Here is a 6,176-nt window from a genome sequence, read left to right as displayed (position 1 = left end):
TGGAAAGCAACACCCTCAGAGAAATAGGAGGACACCTGTGGACGTCTCAGTCCATGTATTTTAGTTTACATTTACAGTTTAGGGCTGTTTTACCTGTGTTTGGTTACAGTAAAGGGAAATATTATATTTGAGACAGCAGAGTAGCTTAGTGTTTAATTCTTTACCTGTGCACAAACCCAGCTTCATAAAGAAATAGTTTTCCCAGTTTAGTGTGGAAGAACTTGACTTCAACCCCCCCATCCAGCACCTTTTTTTGGGATGAATTGGAGCCAAAACTCATCACCTGACATCATACTGGACCTCAAATCATCTGGTGGAAAAAAGCCTGAAACCAGAAGAGTGCAGTCTTTACAGCAGCAGATTAAAGCCTATAGAATTAGATTGACATGTGGGTGAAATTTGACATCTAGAACAACCGGCCTTTTCATGTTCAAACCATAAGACGAGTTACAGCGAGTGACAGCGTCCATCCAGTCAGATATAGGAAGAAGGATTGATGATGATGACGTCTCAGTACCAGAGAGACCCATCAATCATCTAGTGTACAGACAGCTTGAAATGACAACTGTCTAGTGAATTCATCCGTGCCCTGACATAAATAATAAAGCAAAAGAAAATGATGCTTCAGCTGCTTCTATGTGTCACATTATGGCTTCTCCACTGGAAACAGCAACATCAAAGGAATCAAATTTAGAGTCATTATAACTCATCAGTTTGAGATGCTCACTGCTGCAAAACAACCTGAACAAGAAGTTGCAGAAAAGTCAAAGTAGTTTCAGAGTGTGTGTCGACCTCTGCGACTGGAGGGAAGAAAAGAAAAAAAGAAAGTCGGTTTTCTTAAATGACCGTGAAGGTTTTTGTTTTTTTTAATTCTCAGGAGCAGCACCACAGGGAGCCCAGCACGGCAGCGGTAGAATGATGATGTCTCTTCATGTTGTCTGTGGAAAAAAAATATCAGAAATATCAGCCTTGAGTCAGCTGACAGGCCTCAACGTCAACACTCGGCACTGCTGGAGGCTCGTGTCACAAAGTGTGTGTGTGAGAGAGAGTGTGTGAGTGTGTGTGTGTGTGTGCATGTCTAAATGTACGACTGTAAAAACTGAAATGTATTGCCAAGTACACATCCTCTCCTCGCTTTACTCTGAGTTCATGTATCGCACCGTTTCTGGAGTTTTCACAGCTTTTCAGACAGCTGCTCATCTGACTGTTTGTCTATGCACTTTGTTTTTTTTTCGGGTGACCCATCATCGCCCATCAGCAGCCTGTAACGGACCGATGTCGTTGCCATTTTCTATGCTGCTTATCTCTACGACAGTTTGCAGCATTGCAGCAGTGCCACATAATCCCTCAGCAGCCCATTGTGTTTGGTGCTACTGAGGTGGACTGGCTGTGAACACATCCAGCAACACTGAAAATGAAAATACAGAGATTACGTCACATCACATCACATCACGTGGAAGCAGTCAGCAGATTTCACACAGAAGAAAAATGTGAGTCAGAGCACCAAATGTCACAGACTTTCAGTTGGGTTTGACACTTCCTACTTCTCAGCCCTTTGTTCTCTCTGTTACATAACAACGATCTGACCGGCTGTCTAAAGGCCGATTTGAAAAGTTAATTCATTTAGTGTGAGTGTGAAATCTTATTTTCGACAGATAATCTTAACTTAAGATCCAATTTCTAGCTTTTTCCAGTACTTTCAAAGCACTCTTTGAAGTGTATTTGGGTTAGAAATGTTTGCATTTAACATTAAAGTCAAATTACACAGGGTCTTGGTAGTATTGAGGCTACATGTTGTAAGCTTGTCCTCGCTCAGTGCACAGCGCCCTGTTGCCACGGCAACGATCTGCAAGACATGATCGTTAAATTCAAAATAATTGATTCCTGTTTTAAGTTTATAACCTCATATAAAAATGCCCACCCAGAGATCTCTAAAATTATTTTTGTCTGAAATCTAAAAAATACTGTAAAGCAGCAAATCCTCACATTTGAGAAGAGCTAGCTAATTTTATGTCTTGTGCTTGTCAAATGACTGACTAGTAATTCACTATCAAAGTTATTATTTCCATCAGTTGAATATTGGATGAATCAGCTCATGTCATTGTTAGTTAACGGGCCGCTGTGCATGAGGAGAGCCGTGGCTTCAAACAGGTCTTCTTGCACATAAACCTTATTAAATGATTCATTACTACATAGCCTCGCCTAACACCTAGAGCTGAGTCAACTATTTATCTCAGTAAACACATGAAGTCTACATTATTCCACGTACAAATATTGTAATTCAGCTGCAGCAGTGATGAACTGATGTGATTCACAGTGAAGCTGTTCTTTCTGTGGGAGCATTGTGACCTTTTTCACCCATAATTGCTGTTAAAATAACACCAGTGCTGACAGGTTGTTGACTGTAACTGAACCAATTATGTCTGTGAGGTGAAAGCTTCAAATGTTCTGCCAGAGTGAAATATAGCTTTAATGATTCATTGCCAAGTATTTCCTGTCAAGTGTCCAACATGTTTGTTTAGGATGAATGATTATTGTTCCCATTTCACCATACTGTAACGTCATTAAGTGGCAACAAGCCGACACTTTGAAAGATGCAGCAGGACAATCTCACAGCGACCTGCTGAATGACTGATGATGTAATGTTTGCTGAACTTGCACTAAATGTTGGGTAGAGTGATGTGTTCAAACTTTGAATACAGAAAATCAAATCCGCTCTCGTCTGTGCTCTTTTATTCATTGTTTTCTTTGGGAGGGGAAACAGTGCTTTTATTTTGAAAGGAATACAATTAACTCATACAAAGGGATGTTTTATATTATCGTAGTATCATACATGTATGTATGATACTAATATTTGGGATGCAGGCATTTTGTAGTGCTCAATCAAGACTTTTTAAGCAGGTTCAAACAGGCCTGAAGAGCAGAAAGTGTCCAGTATTTAACAAAATAAATAAATAGTCTGCATCTGCTTAAAGAAGTTGGGTTGTATAAAAATATGTTGTATGTAAAATGGATAACTAATGATGCAGTAAAAGCAGTTGATGATACCTTCATGAATAGTACAGGAGATATTAAGTCTCAGTACAAGTTTCATAAACTACTTAAGGAAAAAAGGTTTTTTATTTCACCTCAAAGTTAGAGGAAAAAAGGCCTATTATTTGTCTAAGGGAGTACATTTGTAATCAGATTACTCCAAAAGTATGCAGTAAAAGTACTTGATAATACTTTAATGAATAGCACAGGGGGTATTTAGTCCAGCAGCTCTTAAAACACGCTGTTCCGCCTACGGGACAGGTCGGAGGTTAGGAGGTAGCCACACGTTCTTCTGAATGTTTTAAACACCAACTCTTAAACATATTCATGCCGTACATTGTTAGAAAGCTTAGATTCTCCTGATTCATTCAAGACCACTCACGACTTATATGGTTGCTCACAGCCGTAATAGTATTAGCGATTAGCTCGGCTAGCCACTCAGCTAAGTGAGAACAGCTATATACTACATAACTTCAAAGTCTTCCCTTTATCCACAACGATCATCTTATGACTCAGCACTTTCTGTACAGCTCGCCAAGTATCCATTCTTGTGAAATATGTTACGCGGAACAAACCATATACGGTCCCTTTTACGTAATGTCCTGACCTGCACGTTTATGCGTGGGACAAGTGACTGTTTTGTTACGTCCGTGAGCTCCTCCTGTTTCACACGATTATCTCATTTTTTGGTCTTTTGACTCCAAATTTGGACTACATGAAGCCAAGACCTGTGGCTGTGGCCTCATTGTGTCTATATCCCGCTGAGAGGTCCCTGAATGTCTGTACACATGTCATTGTAAAGGCAAACCTATGGGCGAGTAAACAACCCCATCATTATAACCTCTGCCACTCTTTGTCAGTAAGTCACAGAATCACACAGACACTTTTACAAGAATCCTGAAGGGGCGTTCACACCAAAAGCGTCTGACGCGAATTGAGCAGCAAGTCTACATAGAAAATCAATGTAAATGGCGCGATAACACGCGATTTCATATCAGGCGGCGCGAATGAAGCGAATGAAGCGTCTGGAGCGGTGCGAATAAAGTTGGAAAAATTGAACTTTTCGGGCGACATCGCGCCGCGACATCCAATCAGCGGCGAGTTTCTCCCAACGTCACATCCGTGACGTAAGCACGTAAGCTTGTCCACAAAGAAGAGAAGTGAAGAGAAGATGGAAGAGAAACTTATAGTTGCAGTTTGTGGGCTCCCTATTTTATATGATACGGCTGCATCATTTTATCGGGACCGGACAAAAAAGGAGGAGGCCTGGGCACGGGTTAGTGTTGAGGTGGGACTCTCTGGTAAGTTCTGAGACTATTTGTGGCTTGTTTTACCACGTTACTGACTGTGTTTCTCTATGAATGAAACGTTAGTATTGGTTAGCACTAGTAACGGCAGACTGTCCTGCTTGGCAAGATACAAGTTTCAGTTTATGTGTGAATGTTTTCATTGTCTGAATATTTAATTTAGTTAGATGCTAATTATACAAAGTGTATGTCTGTGTATGTGTTTGCAGCTGAGGTGTGCCGTAAAAAATGGAAGGGGCTGAGGGATACATATCTCAAAAAAAAAGGGAAGGAGAAAGGAGGAGCGGGTCGGCAGGAGGGCCACTAAAAAAGTGGCGTTTCTCTGCGGTCCTGTCCTTCCTCGATCCCTTCACCAGTCCTAGGGAGACCAGTGGCAACATGGGTGGGGGGTTCGAGGAAGACTGGACCGCAGAGAATACATCTGTAAACATAGATGGTGAGGCAGAAGCAGGGACATCAGGAGAAGCAGGGACATCAGCAGTTGATGACGGTTGGTTAAGTTAATGACAGTTGGTTAGGGTTAGGGTTGGTTAAGTGAAGACAGACACATATGCAGTATCAATGCCATTTATTTCTGTATTGTTTCAGTTACATTTGTTTCCATTACATTTCAAATTATTTTAATTTTGGATCATAAAATAATTTCTCTTTTATAGATCAATCCTCTACTGAAGGTGAGGACACAGCTCCTGCTCCTGCTCCTGCTTCTTCTCCTGCTGCCCCTGCTCCTTCTTCTTCTTCCATTGGTATGTACTGTACAAAAGTTGAATTGTGTTTATTTGTAGGACTCAAGTCCAAATAGAAAATTAACCTTTACAAACTATATCACTGACTGAATGTTGTGATTTTGATTTCATACAGTTGCATGGACAGGGAAGAGGAAGAGAGGGCAGGAGGATAGAGAGCGCCTCATTGAGGACCTACTTCTGCAAAATCTGCAGAGGGCTCCCCTGCCACCACCACCACCACCTGCCTGGAGAGAGGAGGAACAATTTTTGATCAGCCTGGCTCCTTCCCTCCATAGGCTGCCACCCCTGCAAAGAGATTTCGTGAAATTTCAAATTCACAAATTAATTTATGAATCATCAACGATCACTTTAAATTTGGACCTTATTGAGTAGGGGGTGGTAACCTATGGAGGGAATGAGCCAGGCTGCTTTTTCTTTTCTATTATAATTTAACTGTACATACATTTTGCATAATCACTTATATTTTTTTATAACTTATACATTTTTGGATCATCTCTTATATAATTTAACTGTACATACATTTTTGGATCATCACTTATATAATTTAACTGTACATATATTTTTGGATCATCACTTATATACTGCTTTTTCTATTCTATTATATATATTTTTTACTTGTGTATTTACTTGTATATTTTTATATAAACAAATATATTTATTGACTTTCTTCTCATGTCATTCTTTCACATATATTCTTTCAAGTGCAATGAGAGATTGAAGTGTAGACAGCTAAATAAAGGTTAAAGTAAAGAAAAGAAAGTTTAATGGTATAATAGTAGTATTATACCATTATAGTTATAGTAATAATAATCAGATGTGTCAGTATGGTAGTAATGGAGTAATGCTCAATAGTTGTATTTGGGTGGCTCTTAAAAGAGCCGTTTTTGGGGTGCCTGTGCACTAGATGTTTTGTTGCCATGGGACCACTCCCTCTGCAGAGAAGAAGGCTGTGAAGGTCTCCCGAACCCTGATGGCCTCTCTCGCAGAGTTGTTCGCGCCAACTCTCCCCAGACCTGGCAGTGTCTCCACCTCACTCCCTGCGATGCTCCCCCCAACTCCAGGTGTCTGGGCTGTCGGGGCTGTCATC

This window comes from Scomber japonicus, chromosome 10, assembly GCF_027409825.1.
Source record: "Scomber japonicus isolate fScoJap1 chromosome 10, fScoJap1.pri, whole genome shotgun sequence".
Taxonomy (NCBI): domain Eukaryota; kingdom Metazoa; phylum Chordata; class Actinopteri; order Scombriformes; family Scombridae; genus Scomber; species Scomber japonicus.
This window is presented reverse-complemented; position numbering follows the sequence as displayed.